This window comes from Pseudorasbora parva, chromosome 25 (genome assembly GCF_024679245.1).
Source record: "Pseudorasbora parva isolate DD20220531a chromosome 25, ASM2467924v1, whole genome shotgun sequence".
Taxonomy (NCBI): Eukaryota; Metazoa; Chordata; class Actinopteri; order Cypriniformes; family Gobionidae; genus Pseudorasbora; species Pseudorasbora parva.
In genome coordinates this window covers 26,566,096-26,583,733 of record NC_090196.1, presented here as the reverse complement: position 1 = coordinate 26,583,733, position 17,638 = coordinate 26,566,096, and the positions used below count along the sequence as shown (strand labels likewise).

At 35.8% G+C, this 17,638-nt stretch overlaps 1 long non-coding RNA gene and 1 other non-coding gene across 2 annotated transcripts; one reads left to right on the top strand and one right to left on the bottom strand.

The window, feature by feature from the left end:
- Positions 1-857: 857 nt before the first annotated feature.
- On the top strand, positions 858-930 carry trnar-ucg (transfer RNA arginine (anticodon UCG)). Its single transcript has one exon. It is a non-coding gene; the product is annotated as a tRNA-Arg (tRNA).
- Positions 931-5,187: 4,257 nt separating this feature from the next.
- On the bottom strand, positions 5,188-17,321 carry LOC137065263 (uncharacterized). The gene is made up of 4 exons (XR_010901609.1): positions 17,070-17,321; positions 15,619-15,825; positions 14,270-14,573; positions 5,188-5,537 (listed from the first exon to the last, which is right to left on the bottom strand). It is a non-coding gene; the product is annotated as an uncharacterized lncRNA (long non-coding RNA).
- Between the last annotated feature and the right edge of the window lie 317 nt (positions 17,322-17,638).

Sequence of the window (17,638 nt, the reverse complement as noted above, 5' to 3'; positions counted from 1 at the left end):
TCCGAGGAAATACTGTGTTTCCATAAAGCTCGATTTGCCTCACAGCGACACCCAGTGGTTTGGTACCAAGTGAAAATGTCACCTGTCCTGCACGGGTCCTGCAGTGTTGAGTGTAATAATGGGTGTAATTAGTTACTAAGTAATTAGTTACTGTAATTTATTTACTTTTCCCTTGAAAAAGTAAAGCAAGGGATTACTCTTATTTTTTCTGCAATTTAATTACAGTTACTTCTGATGTAATTGAACTAATTATTAGAATTATACATAATTATATTTAAAACTCCTCAACTCCTTTCAACTCCTCTGACAAAAGCTTAAGTTACTCTAAAGAATATGAATTAATTAATCTGCTATGTCTTTTAACTTTGGTATTTGGTAAATTTAAATAAATTTGGTATTCATAAATATAGTTTTTGGAGGAAATAAGCCTTTGTTTTTTATTTTGAACAGCTGTAAAAATGTGTTTACTGTCGAGTTGGTTGTGACGGAATGGGCTTGATCTCTTTTTGTTGAATAATGCGACATTTACATTTGTAATTTTCATATTTTGATTTAACCTTTATGCTTGTCAGTTTTTTAAGTATTTGTCTGTTAGTCCGTTTGTTTATTACATTTAGGCCTAACTTACCCCTTGACTGTAACGTTAGCTGAAACTCTTTAAAATCGATTTTTAAAAAGCTGTAACGTGAGTGGAAGTTAACCGTGAAACCTCAGCAGTACTTATTTGATATTCATGAGATATCCATAAATATAGTGATGTTTACATTTTTTCTTTTTTCGCTTCCTCTGTTAATCATTTTTTGCTACGCTGACCTCACTAAAGATAGTAGAGGATACTTTCACAAAGCGATAGGAGTGGCCTCGTGGCCTAATGGATAAGGCGTCTGACTTCGGATCAGAAGATTGCAGGTTCGAGTCCTGCCGGGGTCGTTGTTTTTCCTTTAGTTATCTTATTTTTGTTCATCCTCCCGGGGTCGTTGTTTTTCCTTTATTTATCTTATTTTTGTTTATATGGTTAGACCTAGGCATGTGAAAATACATAATCTACGTTCGCAAGAAACAAATAACTTTAATTTGCACGTGAGTCAGTAATATCGATTTATATGTCACTTCTCGGCTTTGATAGAGCATATGATTTGTTCCAAATGTAACGCTCCCCCCAAAACAGAAACAAGACGCTATATTAACATAGTCTTACTGCATTACTTTATCAAGTCTCTCTGGAAAATGTCTAGGTCGGAACCTCTATATGTCTCATGTTCAATTTTCAAAACGTCTTAGCATACTATTGTCGCATGAGGGCGCTATCGTCAAAGGAAATGAAAAAAAAATCTTACAAAAAGAGACTACAATAATTATAATGTTTTATTTAACATATATAATAAATAATAATATAATATAATCTAGTAACTGAAATAAAAAATATATATTAACATCAAAAATAGCCTATATTGAGCCCTAGCCTAAACTGATAATATAATAGCCTAATATACCTAATTTAAAAAAACCTCAATGTTCTTTTTTGTTTTCCCCATAACAACGTATTAGTATATCTATACATTTATAATAGGTATATTCACTTAAATAAAGCAACAAGGAAAACAACATTAAAGCTGATTAATAAAGATTCCTTATATTTTAATTACGTAGGCCTTCACTGTAAACCCTAACGCTTAGAATAATTCACTGGTCGTTTGAGTAGGGTAAACTTAAATGAAACAAACTCGTTTAATTAAATAAACACTTATGAGTATTTTCTTTTGAGGTCATGAACCTGACACATTTTAAGCTGTGAATTGTTTAATTGTTTTGAGTTTTATTCTTTTTTCATATATGAGAATGGGCTGAGATTTCCATTTTCCAGCATGCTTTGCCATGAGACTCAAAAGGGAGAGTAAATGCTAATGCTACAAATGTTAGCTTTATTTGTTGTTGTTGTTGTTGTTGTTGTTTGTTTGTTTTGTTTGTTGGTGGAAGATTAATGCAAAGTGGAATATTTTATGGTGTTTAATGTTATGCTATACTAATGAAGAGTTTATGGGGTTTTTTTTAGGTTTACCATCATGTGACGAGTGGAGCATGAGCCTAGTTTGAGAACAGGTTAAATGTTTTATATTGCTGCACTCTTTTAGTAAGTGCTATGCTATGCTAATGCTATCAAAATATTGTGTTACCAATTAGCATTTGCTGAATTAACTAGCTATAGTCAATGCCACTACTAAAAAATATTTAAGTTGATATTACACGGTCATGTTAATGTATGTTAATGTTAAATGTATGAATTAACTTAGCTTACTCCAAATTTTCAAGTTAAGAGCAATTCAAATTTATAAGTAGGCCTACATCTGTCTGTTCTACTTTAACTTTCCATTTCTTATCTTTAAAAATGTAACAGATTACCTCTTTTTTTTCTGAGCTTTGTCAACTTATTCAGGTTTACAGTGCAGAGTTTATGATAATGATACAAAAAAATACAATAAATATTGTACATTTAGAACAGATTATTCTACCATGTCTTTAGCTCTTTGTGAATCCCTCTCTTTCTTTTACTTTGCCTTTACAGATCATTCTCTCATGTCTTCTCCAGTGATTTAAAATGTAGATTATTATGGGTTCAGTTCAGAATGAGTAAATGTTCCTTCTTTTCTTTGCCAGCGTAGTCCTATACAAGCCAGTTGAACGGATACTTTCTCAGCGGATGAAAGGGCCCTTGTTAGATCAGACCCTTAATTTTGCCAAGTGTGGAGGCTGAAGAAGAGGAGGGGCGGGACGTTTGCCTGTGTGTAACTGAGAGAGAGCGTTAGACGGGGAGGCATGTCTTTAGAGGGGGTTTGTGTCTTAAACAAACTTCTGTTAGTCCCTGCAAAAGCTACCCGGGGGGCTGAGGATACATTAAATCATCATGTTTAGGAGCTCAGGCACGACTCAGGCCGGCTGAAAAGCCTGTCCAGGCCTTGAGTGATGCTATTCATGTTTGGGGGAGAGGGGTCAGAGGGTCAGGGGGGTTCACAGGCTCCGGCTCTATTGGTATGCTAACGTGCAATATACATATATCCTCAGGAAGAGACAGAAATCCTGCGAAATAAAAGAAAATCAACACTTGTGGAATGACATCAAATAACAGCTGTGGAACATTAATTCTCTATCTATCTATCTATCTATCTATCTATCTATCTATCTATCTATCTATCTATCTATCTATCTATCTATCTATCTATCTATCTATCTATCTATCTATCTATCTATCTATCTATCTATCTATCTATCTATCTATATATCTGTCTGTCTGTCTGTCTGTCTGTCTGTCTGTCTGTCTGTCTATCTATCTATCTCATGTGCTCATTGACATGCTGATGTTTTAGGAGCTCAGTCAGTGTCATCCGCCTGCACTGGTCACTGGGGAGAAAGAGGAAATGGCCACTCAATTAGCAGTTCTTGACCTGTCATTCTGAACTCTGACCTGTGGCTTTGGTCCAGTTTATTGTCCTCTAGGGAGCGACCAGCCGGTCCCTGTCCATCTGATATTCATTTAGTGGTCTAAAGGAGTCAAGGTCATTACCAGTAAAGAACCAAATTCCAAATTGCTTCGTACATATTTGTTTTTATTTTTGTGGGGTTGTGGTTTTCTTTTAGCACAATTAAAATTTTATGAAACCATTGTGATTCCATGAATAAAGATTACTACACATATTTCCTGTAAATTTACATAGCCTATAAATTGTAACCTTAAATGCAATTGTGTGTGTGTGTGTTTGTGTGTGTGTGTGTGTTTGTGTGTGTGTGTAATATTCTATTATAGCTTAATATAATTCATTCTATTACAACTGTTTATGGTTAAAAATCTTGTTTTAAAGGTTATAAATGCATCAAAGATGTGATTGTTCTTATTTCTCTATATAGAACCCTTTACATATCCAATAAATTCTTAAATGTTTTACTAATCTAAAATATTGTGTATTAATGTGTAGGTAGGATCGGCTACTGAGCCAAAACTCAGTAATTTTATTTTAAATAAATAACATGATTCATTCCTTGTGTAAAGGTACTTTCCCCCCTCATTTCTACAACTGTACACACACATACCCATCGTAATTGATCAGTGTGTCTGTTACGGAAATGCATCTTTTGACGAGAATTTATGAATCCTACTATGGCGAAAGTTAAATTCTGAATATTAAAATGTACATATGACGTCTCTTGGTAAAACGTCCAATGGTGAAAGCCTGTTTTGAATATTCATTTAATCTCGATTCTCGCTGACGTTGATTCGTAATTTGAAATTCGTAACCGTCCAATGGGTAACGTTTGTGTCTTGAATACTAAGTAGGTCGTGCTGGCGTTGCTCGCTGTCCTTCCAATGTCGAAGGCTTAGTTTATGAATATTAATTGACGATCCTTCGCAATGGTAGGCTATCATAGACTGCAAAAAATAAATATATATTGGATTAGTGAATTCGCGTGCGGGATTCCCGGCACGTTTTAGCGTCTGGTCGTCACATCTCTTCCATTCATTGGCTAATTAACACTTTATGCTAGCTGGCTCAGAGGTCAGTGAGAGACTTTCTCACAGTCATTTGCATGGATGCATGAGGAATAAGATAAATGGATATAGCCTACACGGATAGAAATTATACATGCTTGTCGTGAAATTTGTTTTATGATAAATAATATTATGAATATAGACCCAAAAAAATCAGACATCCACGTACAGACCCTCCAGTACACACTATTTATAAAGCGTTTTCATGAGAAATTAAAAAATCTACTACATGTTTGTAGGGTGCTTTCCTGTTTCTTAAAGGTGTAGGCTACCTAATATATATTTTTAAACAAATTTCGATTTTAAATAAATCGTGCAAATATATTAATTTTTTTTTGCTCAAATATTTTACAAAACTGCGTGAAAAAACACAAATTTGCATGCTCGTTTAAATTTCAAGAGGATCATAGAGCTCAACATTATGTAGCCTGTTAAACTCACAGTAATTAACACATCTGTCAGGTGTGACAAAACCTGACTCAGTCAAATACAAAGCTTAAAATGGATATAACTCGTTCACGTTTGAATCACACTTATATTTGATTTAATTATCAGTACAACACTATATAAAGAATACATATTTTATTTGTAGATATAATACAAAATATAAAACAAAACAAAAAATACATGGGAAAATAATTTTTTGTAAAAATATAAAAGTAAGTGTATATAAAATATACATTATATTTATATTTTTAAAACTGTCAGAGCAAATAAAATACATTTATATAAATAAATAAATGACTTTCCTCTACAAGAATTATGTATGTGTATACATTTAAGCAACTGTAAATAAATGCAAATAAAAGAAATAATAAGATCTAAATTAAAAGACAATGCAATGCAATAAAAACATTTTTACTAAAGACTTTTGTTCTCATATACACACATCATCATCATCGTCATCATTAAACTTTCAGGTGCTTGAGCCTTCCATTGTTCCCTCAGGATGCATATTTAGTCGATTTTCATCTCACAAGTGTGTATCCATCGAGTTCTGTAAAAGAGAAGCAGATCAATGTTTTAGCAGAGGTGCATTAACTTTGAATCTAAAAGACATGCTTCCTCAAACAGTGATTCTGTGAATTGCAGACATTATTAGTCAAACGATCAGTGCTGTTGTACCTGCCGCTCAAAACACAATCCGCTACAGCTTCACACAGAGATGCACAGAGAGCGACGATGATACCATTTTACTATTTTCACGTTCCGCGCTCATCAAAAGCAAAATAAATGATCCGTAATCAATTTCTTTCTCTCTTCTTCAATGGGTCTTTGTAAACAGTGTAAGCGCTCTGTCACAGTGTTCAAATATTATGCATAGAGGTTCCTGATGCCTTTCATTACCACAGGGGAGCAGCTTCAAGTCTTTCTCTGTTAATTTCCACCCTCTCCCATATACGCGAGCTCTCGCTTTCTCTTTCTGCCCACACAACGTAGGATTTGTCCTTTTTTCTTTCTTGTTGTTTTCCTCCGAACACCCTCTTTGGGCTCCATGCAGCTTATGCAAATGACTCCTTTTATTATACCCTCCTGCTGCCCGACAGCCACACACACATTCTTACACACAGTAATTCTCTTTCCGACTCCAACACACACCTTCAGAGCATCGCCAACCAAATACAAAACCGACAAGCGACGCCGGCCTTACTTGGCGGATCTCCATTTATATTTACTGAGGAGTGCGTAAACACACACATGCATTACCGCAATTACAAGTAAACCTTTGCACCTCGACACTGTGCATTATGGGAGTCAGGACTAGATTTGAACTTGGCCTCAAGATGGGACGGTGCAGATGGCGGGGTGAGAATACGGCTAGACTGAGTCTCGGTGGGGGGTGGACCAGGTCTGAGCCCGAAGATTCCCAGGCTCCGGGGCCGTGCCCAGCTGCGGAGAGAGGCGGGGAGGGGGGACGTCACTAGACAGCCCTGACAGCACGGCCCTTTCACGGGAACATTACTGAACCCTCTCGCCGTCGTTCCATAGCAACTTACACACGGGTCAAAGGGCAAGTAGACCCCCTGAATGTAAAGAACGAGGGACGACGTAGAACGGGACATGTCTAGACATCTGTGAACTTGAACTTGACTTCATTGACTGTTCGCATCATTTCATAAATGTAAAATCAATCACGCTTCAGAAGTGGCTAAATCAGTTAAGGCAAGACACCACAGGTGAATATGGTTGCCTATTAATCACAGTCTTTAAGACATTACAAATCGACCTAAAAATGCAGACATTTGCAAACATTTCCAGAACTATCCAATTTGAAAATTGGATAAAGCTCCGTTAAAAAAAAATTGCTTTCATTTTGTTGAGGTAGGCTATTAGGGCTGCTTACACAACTACGTTTTCAACTAAAAATTGAAAACTCTTATGCGTTTTGTCCGTTTATTTACATCAGAATGGTGTTTTGGGGGCCTGACAATGCAACCTTTGAAAACGGGATTCGATTTAATGATATGAAAACACTACATTTTACATTTACATTTATGCATTTAGCAGACGCTTTTATCCAAAGCGACTTACAACTCAGGAGAACAGGAAGCGATCCGTCAAGAAGAGGCAACGAAACACAAAAAGTGCCCTAAATACTAAGAATTGTACACTGCTCAGAGTAGCAAAGACCAGAAAAGGAAAGAAGAAAGGAGAAATAGAGGGGGAAAGAAATATATATATATTTTTTTTTTATGTAAGATTAAGTGCTCATGGAAGAGATGAGTTTTTACCCGTCTTTTGAATGAAGCGAGTGATTCTGTTGTGCACTACCGTTACCGTCTCCATGTAAATGACAAAAACGGCGATGTCACGCACATGCTTATTACGTGTTCATTCTACATTCTGCAATGCATTTCGTTACAAAGTAACATGGCCAAACTAGGGCCTGGAATGAATAATATCACGGTTTTAGTCTTTTTCCTGCATCCATGTGAGCGGGGATCGCCCTGACGACATTTTTTTAAAACACAAAAGAAAAACCTTTTTGTTAATGTGTAAACACCGAGTTAAAGGTTTTACCTCAATGGGATAGTACACCCCAACATTACTCGCTCTCGTGTTGTCCACGAGATATTTGAACTCTTTCCCCAACATTGATGGAATTTTCCAGCTTTCCGTGTTTATATGGTAGGGGCGCTATTACGCATCTTCTGAAAGAGTACTAAATCTCACGATTCAAAAACAAGCAAAGAAGCAGAAACAATAATAGTCGTAATCCTATGCATATAATATAACGCGATCATGAACAATAAACGGCTTATCAAAATTGCTTAATGTTACCGAATGAAATGTTAACCCATGATGAGCTACAGGACTGTGCAAACATTAGGGGTGTTGATGGACTCTATACACTCCATCTATGTTTTTGGCTACCATGACGTAGCTATTTTCTCAGCTTTTTGCTCAAGATGCTGCTTTTTTAATGAAACTTGAACACATTCAAATGTTTATATAAAGAATGCCGTAAGAAATGCCTAGAATAAAATATTTTTTTTTCTGTAAAAGCAGAAGGTTTGCTCTTTCTTTTGGTTGACATTCAGATAGCCATACAACAAAATAATCTGAAGGCCATAAAACTTTTGTGGAAAGGATCAAAAACACTGGTACTGGCTGGCAACTTTTTTCAAAAACGCTGGTGAGGAAAGTGTGCCTCAAAGTTCCCCTTAACTTTCATGATATGGACAAAACAGAGGTAAAACAAAAACAGCCTACAGGTTTGGAACGACATGGAGTTGAGTAAATGATTACTGGATTCTTATTTCTGGGTGAACTATCTCTTTAAGTCGTGGTTGGCTAATGTTTGAGCTGTTGTCTTCATCAGGCTTTTCCTGCGTTTCACCACAGAGGCTCAATTAAACTTGCGCGCCTCGAGGGTTACAGGCGCTTTGCATCAGCTAATAAGCGGCCCTAATAAATAAACTATAAACATATTTTTCAATACTCTGGTAATTTAATGGGCTTGTGTGCTAATGCACATTTCCAGCGATTAAAACGTAAAAAAAACCAACAGACATCTGAGGATGACACGTTGACTTCGTCCCAGAAGAAATCCGACTCACAAATCAGGTCAAGTGCTTGTCGTGACTGGTCGTGACTCGTGAGCTTATTCTGCTTTCCCGCTCGTCTCAAGGGGTTCCCTCGCATCATAATCACTAAAACTGGGGATGGAGGAATATCCGTCTGTACTTTAAAGACCCTTAAGATCTGGCCTTCTTAATAGATTAGATCTTGGCAGCCAAAGTTGCATTAAGAGACTAAGATTACTGTCAGGACTCGGAATGAGACATGACGGATTTCCGAAAATTTCAGATTCTTTCTTACTTTTTTTCTTTGCTTGTTTCTATCTATCTATCTATCTATCTATCTATCTATCTATCTATCTATCTATCTATCTATCTATCTATCTATCTATCGCCCTTACATTTATAACACCTAAAAGAAAGATCTGATTATTTAAATAGGCTATAATTGCACAATATAACCTGTATTATTATTAGAAATACTATTTTCTGGTGATAAGCAACTTTACAGTTTATGACTTTAACACTTGAACAGCATCCCTTGTTACTGTTTAAGAGCAGATACAGTTGACAAGAGAGCGACTTTAGCCCAGTTTTAATAGCACACAGTCAAAGACATATAAAGACGACAGACTTTTGCTCATGGCTGTTGACCCAAATACACAGAGCAGACATGATCTTGATTTAATCTTACCAGACTGTGTTAACCGATAAAGCAAGACGCTTCTCTTAATCCAGCTCGCGGTCAAAAAGCATGGCGATTGTCTACAGTCAAGCAGGCGACGCGTGGATATTTTTGATTAAATATCACAGGTTAAATTCTAGATAAGCTCTGTCGAAAGGCATGTTTTAGCAAAGTTTTGGTTAACAGAGAAATGCTAAACAATCTCTAAAATAATTGCAATGAGAAAACAAACTGTTGGTTTTTATTTTCTGTTGATATTAGACACAGGAAAGAGAGATCAGTTATCACTGGCATTTCAATATAAATAATAGCACCTTTAATGAAATATATAAACCAATCACAAACCTTTTTCACACTTTGTATTTCTTTTCACACTAAGATTCTCTGATTGCTGTGATTAAACAAAGGGTTAAAGCTTTAATAATATCCGCCTGCTGGGTTTTAATTAGGTCAGAGGAACTTATAATAAGAATATGAAGGCCAAATAAGAGGTTCATTTTTAAAATTACTACTATTATTGTAATTTTAAGTCACATATCACTGCAGTCTCAGGGAACCCAAACATTAAAATCAGTCAATACAAGATTACTATTATTTTTAGATATTACATATCACACCACCAGTATTAGTACGTTTTTTTTATTTTTATAAATTAAATATTTTATTCTGCAAGGAGACATTAAATTGATCAAACTCGAGAGTAAAGATATGTTTAATTTTACCAAAGGCTTCTGTTTCAAATAAATGCTGTTCTTGTTCATCAAAGAATTCTGAAAAATAAAATGTATCCCACAAATATTAAGCAGCACAACTGTTTTTAACATTGTTAATAAAAAAATATATATATTTAGCAGAAAATTAGCGTATATAAGAATGATTTCTGAAGGATCGTGTGACACTGAAGACTGGAGTTAATCACACAATAACATTTAAATAGAAAACAGTTATTATAATAGCCTAGTAAAATGTTTTACTGCATTTTTCATCAAATAAATGCAGCTTTGGTAAGCATGAGACATCTTTCAAAAAATAATTATAATATTTGTAACCAAACCCAAACTTTTAAACGATTTAACTATTAAAACAACACTAAGTTTTGGCTTAACAAACAGAACTGCGTGCGTTTTGCGGAAGAACATTGCAGCCGGAGCTACTTCTCTGTTTATGTCTATGGAGAGCCACGCGGGTATTGGGCTAATCCGCCCCGAACCGGATTAAAATAGTCCGAATATAAATACTTATTATATGTGTACCGTAGTGATTCAGGATAAGACAAACACACGATTTGAAAAAAAAAGATTCATTATGTAGCCTACTTACTCATTATATAGGCTACATTCTGTAAATTTTGAGCACAAAAAAGTAACATTCTGTTGCTTTAACAAATCGATAAAATAAATTTTGATAAACCTTTCCCTGCTCAGCACAGAGGAAGTGACAGCAGACCTGTGGTTTAGCCTACCCTACAGTAACCGTGAGCATCGGAGGAAGTAAAACATGGCTCCTGGTCACATGTCTGCCCCTCCTTCCTGCCATCCTCTGAATCTATCATTCACGCAACGTGTCACTAAAACCAGTATCTATTTTCCTCCTTTTCTTTTTTAATTTTCAAACCTTTATCACTGTAATGGCGTATTATCATCATTCTGGTTGTCTTTTACCTCAGTCTCTGCGCTCTCTGCCTCTCTCTGGCCTGTCTTTGATGAGGTGAAACTGAGGTGTGCATGTTGTTTGATGGTTTCTTTACTCTGAGCGGCTCACGGTGCACGAGGTGCCCGCCTCTGATGTCATATGACCTTCATCACGCTGCCGATGCAAATCACCAACGCATGCGGCCTTGTACGTTTCCCAGAGGTCTATTAATTTCATCAACAAACAGTGTCGCTCTTTACTGTATCTGAAAAGACTGCTATGAGGACATTCCTCAATTATTTTCACCAGCAATAGGTCCAATAAGCACATTACTGCAGTTGCACTGGCACTGTAATCAACTTGTAGGCTATTGTTGAGCCTGTTAATATAGGCCTACACGGCCAATATGATATTTAGTGGCCCAGACAAGTATTTGGACTCCGAAGTCACACTTAAATATGTTTGATAAATTTGTGAAATACTGTGCTTGAAAAGGTATTTGTGTGGTAAAAAAAAAAAGTTATTTACTGCAATGATTTTCATATCTAGCCGTAAGACAGTATATATATATATATATATATATATATATATATATATATATATATATATATATATATATATGCTAAACTGAGATGTACAGTAACCAACCAAAACATTTGTTTTCTTTATTATTTCTTTATTTGTTTTCTGGCCATTTCCACCACTTTATATATATATATAAACAGTATATGAAATACACACACACTAAAGTCATTCTAATCATTAATGCCGATTTGCTGCTCAAGAAACATTTCTTATTATCATCAGTTAGAAAAAAAGATAAAAAGAACATAATTTATTTCATATTTTGGTAATTTTAATGGATCCTAAGCATGCTATATACATAGTGCTTATTGTACTTATATAATAAGTATAAATAATGTTACTCAGCTTAATATTTTGTTATATTCTGCAATTTTTATATATCGGTGGATTTCATATAGCCTACTTGATTTCATACACACACACTAAAGTAAGAAAAATGTGGGGTTGGTTAGATTTTTTTATAATTTCAAAATCATAAATGAGATAAAAAAAGATCAATGATCAAAAATACAGATAAAACAGCAATATTATGAAATACTGTTACAATTTGAAATAACTGATTTCTATTTAAATATATTTTAATAAATGTAATTCAAAGCTGAAATTTCACCATCATTAATCCAGAAATCATTAAAATGTGCTAATTCGCTGCTCAATTAACATTTCTTATTATTATCAATGTTGAAAAATAAAAGATAAAAAGAAACGCTTTTATTTAAAATGTAATCTTTTGTGATATTATAAATGTCAAAAAAAGTTTATAAAGTTCAAAGTTTATATATATATAGGCTACATTATATATATGATACTCATACTACAACAATAGTGTGTTTATTTAAAAAGCTAAATTAGGATGCAATCAAGAAATGACAACCTTCAGCATATTCTGTAGGGTAAAAAAACACACTTGGCACATTTACATCTGCATCCCACTCAGACTCAGACACGTATTAACTACATGCACACTAATTAAGATGATCAGGTGGCGTACAGCCTCCGTCTGTAAACATACACACCCCTGTACACACAAACACACACACACACTCACACACACACAAAAGGCCCCATGATCTGCATAACCGTCTCGTGTCTTTGGCATCTGGTGGTGTCTGGTCCGCATCGGTGTTTCCCACCCTGCCCCCTCTCCAGTCGTGCCGCAGGAGCAGCGGCCCTGACAATGGTGGGAAAGCGGAGCTCTTTATAAAGGAGGGGGGCCTCCATTGAGAGTGAGGGACCAGCCGCGAGCTGGGCAGAATATTAATGGCCGACAACACGTTCTGTTCATTAAAGCCACGCATGCTGCAGCTGCCGGCCCTCATACCAGCTTCACCCTTCATAAAAACCACGAAACCAGATCGCCAGGGGCACGACGTGCCGCTTCTGCCAGGGCCTGAGACAGAGGGGAGACCCATGCTGTTTGGAAAATTGCATTGTGTCTGTGTGAAGGCCAAAGAGCAATACTGTGACTTCCACAAGTTTAGCTTTTTATGAAGGTTTGAGGTTAAAACAAATTTAAATATAAGGGTTTTAAAGGAAAGGCTTAAGTCTAGTCCCAGCCTTAAATGCATGTTTGAGCTGTTTTAACTGAAAGTAACTTCCACTGGCATATCTTAAAATAAGTCAGTGCTATTTTTTGTCTCAAGATGCACACCAGTAATACATTTTTTTAAAAGCTACTTAAGTGTCCAAATTGAACTAATACTGGCTTCACCCTCTGTGTAGTGTAGTGTAAGTGTAGAAAAATTGGTGTAGAAAACATTTTATCTCAGAAATTGCTAGTAAACAGCAAAAATTCACTCGTACATTCACTAATTTAATCATTCATGGATTTGTTCGTTCACGTTTATGTAGCCTGGTTTAGTTTTGTAAAACTTTTGAGTGTGTGATAATGGAAGTAAATCCCGCAAAATGCAACAGGACTCATCAGCCACGAGAATGCTGGGACGCCGCCTGTCTCTTTAAACCCTCACTCTCATTCACTGCATCTATGTCAAGAGGATCTTAGCTTAGCGCCACTCATTAGCAGCCCTAGTTCCATTATTTTTTTCCTTTTTATCCTCCCACCCCTCGTTATCCATCCTCAGCTACAAAACTATGTGCTATAAGGGAAAAATCTGAATTGTAAATAAGCCTGCTATAGAAGTACATTTCTCTTTTTGGGGGGAATAAAAAGGACAAAAACAACAGTGTAGCATAATTTTTCACTTCTAGGTCAATCAGATACATTTAATGTTGATTATTGAACTGCACAGCACCCTAAAAAAATTCATAAAAATATCTAATTACACCTGATTGTCTGACAATTTATATTAAATACTCACTCAAATTATATATATACACATTAATAATTAATAATAAATTAACTTTGTGTGTGTGTGTATATATCTATATCTATATATCTATATATATATATATATATATATATATATATATATATATATATATATATATACATGCAGTATAATGGATGGATGGACAATGAGACAAACGTAATTTTAAAGTTTTCGATTTTTTTGGCAATGAATCTGAATAGACTTTAAAGAAGACTCTGAGATCTCTGTTAATATATATATCAGGGAGGCAAAGTGCAGTTTTAACAAAGGAAGATGGCAGTCGCTGTTACAGTCATTGGCAGTTAATTTATTTTCTCCCCCCCCCCTCGCCAAACCCCGCCAAAACCCTCTCGCTAATTAGTGTAGTAAGATCAGATAGGCTAGAAACGGGGGGTGGTGGGTGGGGATAAAGGGGGCTATAATGTCCTCCATAAACACACACAAGCACAAAAAAGACCATGATGCAACTCACCTCATGTGCCAGCCCAGCCATCTTAGCTTCTCGTGTAAGATCTCCGTCAAGATGGCCTCCCTTCTCTCCCTGTGCCGTCTGTGTCGGGGCTCCAGGACGCTGACGAGGTTTGTGTCGCCGCTGGCACTGGCATGGATTCTCCCGCACCCCACAGGGGTACAGATGGCACTGGGGGTTTCTGGGTATAGGCGGAGAAAGGAGGATGTAGCAAATGGAAACTGCCATGTTCCTCCAAGCATCTCTCTCACTGATGGCTGTGCCCTTGTGGTCTTTATTTTGCCATATTGTGGATGGAAATAAGAGTCTGTATGAAAGGCCAGAGAGAAAGAGTGAGAGAGAGAAAAAGAAATGGAAAGTAGAAACTACACAGATTATACAACATGAAAAAGATGTTGTATGATGTGTGTGCATGCAATAGTTATGTGTTTTTAATTTAAAATCAAAAAGTAAAAAATATAAATTAAATAAAGCGTATATAAAAAAATTAAAAAATAGTTAATATTATATAAATATATATATATATATATATATATATATTTTTTTTTTCTTTTTTTTTTTTTTTCTTGAACATATATAGGCTTATTTTATTAAAAATTAACTACAAATGTGCCTTTTTATATGCATGAAGATGTTTGAAGTCCAATCCAGAAACTGCAGAAACGAATGGGAATATCCTCATGGCTTTTAAAGCTATAAAATGCACTCCATTGAGTCTAACCAATTAGCCAGCAGCGTGTATCATTACCTACTGCAATGGATTTCTGTTCTATCGAGAGGTTTTTCCTAAACAATTAAATGCAGCCTCATTTATGCAGCCACTGAATGCGATGATAGGCCACGTTCCCTGTGTGTATATACAGAGAATGAATAAGTGTTTGCACTGCTGCCATTGTTTCTGTCTTTCACAAGGGGAAATCCAGCAGAAAGGGTATAAATAGGACTACAGGACTATCCTAAAGCCTCCGTTTAGACTACAGACCACAACAAATAGCCCTCAAGTACCTCTTTTAATGCTGAACTACAGTGAGTATCTCACCAGTCACAATCCAATGCCCTTCACAGGACAATAGGATCAAAATGAGCTGAAAATCTGCAAAATGGGGATCTCTCAAAGTGTTTTAAAAGCACTGCATGCTTTTGTTACTAATTGTGCAGGTCCATCTTTTAAAATGGTTGTCAAGAGAAAAGAACAAAAAGACTCTCATTACAAATAGAGATTCACATTTCAGTGGAAACGATGTTCTACTGGTTTAGATGTTGACTAATGGCAACTTAAGAAACACAACACAATCACAATCTTGGAATCATTCTGATTTCGTGATTTTTTCCCCTCAAAAATGTGAAATTACCTGAGGTAAAAGCAGGTGCTCTCTCTTGCTTTCAGGCTATTTTCAACAGATTTTGAGAATTATTTCTACTTTCGGTTATCTAGCTTTATGAAATGTGTTAAAACTCATACAGCTAGATAACCAAAGAGAGAAACCAACCCTCAGAAAGAGGCCCGAGCCGCGTGCTCGTACATCGCTGGTCTGGATGTTACCACTGCAGAAACACATCTACAAAGAAATTGCAAGCATTTCGTTAAATAAATGATTTAAAACAGAAGAAACACATCACCAGGCCATTTATAGAACTAAAACCAGACAGACAGACAGACAGACAGACAGACAGATAGATAGATAGATAGATAGATAGATAGATAGATAGATAGATAGATAGATAGATAGATAGATAGATAGATAGATAGATAGATAGATAGATAGATAGATAGATAGATTTTATTTTAAATATCTACCTAACAAAACTGTAATGTGTGTGTATCTTTTAATTTTAAATATTTACTTATAACAAAACTGTAATATGTGTGTGTGTGTGTGTCTTTAAATAAAATACACATATTATTAAACAATATTTGTTATTATGATTCATTTTTCTTTCTATATGGTACTCATTGATCAGACATTTGAAATCTAATATAAATCTCACATTTATCTAATGCCAATTCCTGCAATCTGAAATGAAGCCTTTTTAAATCACACAACAAACCACTACTATAATCAAACAAGATTCATACTATAAAAGATTTTTGCCTTATGAATATAAAAAGATAAGTATGTTGTGCAAAAACTCAACATATTCAATGTAGTATGTACATGTCTAAAAACGACATATTCTTATATGGTACGTCATATCATAAAATCTTATAAATGCACATTTAATGGAATTATTACCCCATTTGTGTCATAAAGAGTGTTTCTAATACACACACTTTGAGTTGAAGGCCCCCAGTGTTAGAATGACATCATTCAGTGATAAAGACCTCTTTGGAAACTTTTATTTCTTTTTGCTATAATTATGCCTTTCATCAAGAACACAAGCAAACTCCCTTCTATGAAAAATGATTTTAATAATATCTGATGAACCTCTGACCACCAGTTTGCTAAATACTCTTTATGCTCAAATATAACGTTTATTATAGTCTACCATCATGAATATGTGGAATATTTCAGTCAACTTTCATTCCTGAGAAAAATAGGTTATATCACATTAGCTCAACGGTCAAGGATAACCGACATGTGATCAAATGTAAAAATGTTAGCGTTTTTATAAAGAATACACTTTAATTATTACCACTAAATTCTCAAATAGCCAATAGGTCACATATAGTGCATGATAAATATACCGACAACAATGTTAAAACATATATTAATGGATTTTCCCTTTTGTTATTATTATTATTTTTTACTTCAAATGGACTGAAAACAAAAGACATTTCAAGATTAAATAGTGCACATCTTACCTCACGAATCCCTCCGTGAAAATGGCATCACCATCAGCATCCTCGTGCAACTGCACATGGAACACACGAAACATGCAGCATGTCTGTAATCCACAATGTCTCCTTTGCTCCCTAAATGCCTCTCAGGCTCACCAAACAATGGGTTTCTCCTTGAAACAAGCCGTTGTGCTCTTTCTGGACCTGGAACGTTTACAACAGGTGACAAACTCTCCAAAGCAGCATTGATTATATTGATTATGATGATGCCGCCGATGCTGGTCGCGCAGCTATGGTACCAGTCCTCAGCATCCTGCCCAGTATGTTCTCTCCTGCAGTGACGTGAGCCGCGGACCGGCCAATCACAGCCTCGGCTGAGCGCCGTGCTGCGGACTGGCCAATCAGGGCGCGAGGACGCAAGTCGCTTTTGTGCGCCGGGTGTGAGATGATCTGATCGAGGCTCCGCCGATGCCACGTTTCTTAATGAACACATGTGGCTTTGATGAGCTTGTTTATTAATTTATTAATTTACGGACTATTAAGACTTTAAAAATGGTTATGAAATAAACACGCAAAATATAGGTTAGTTTAGG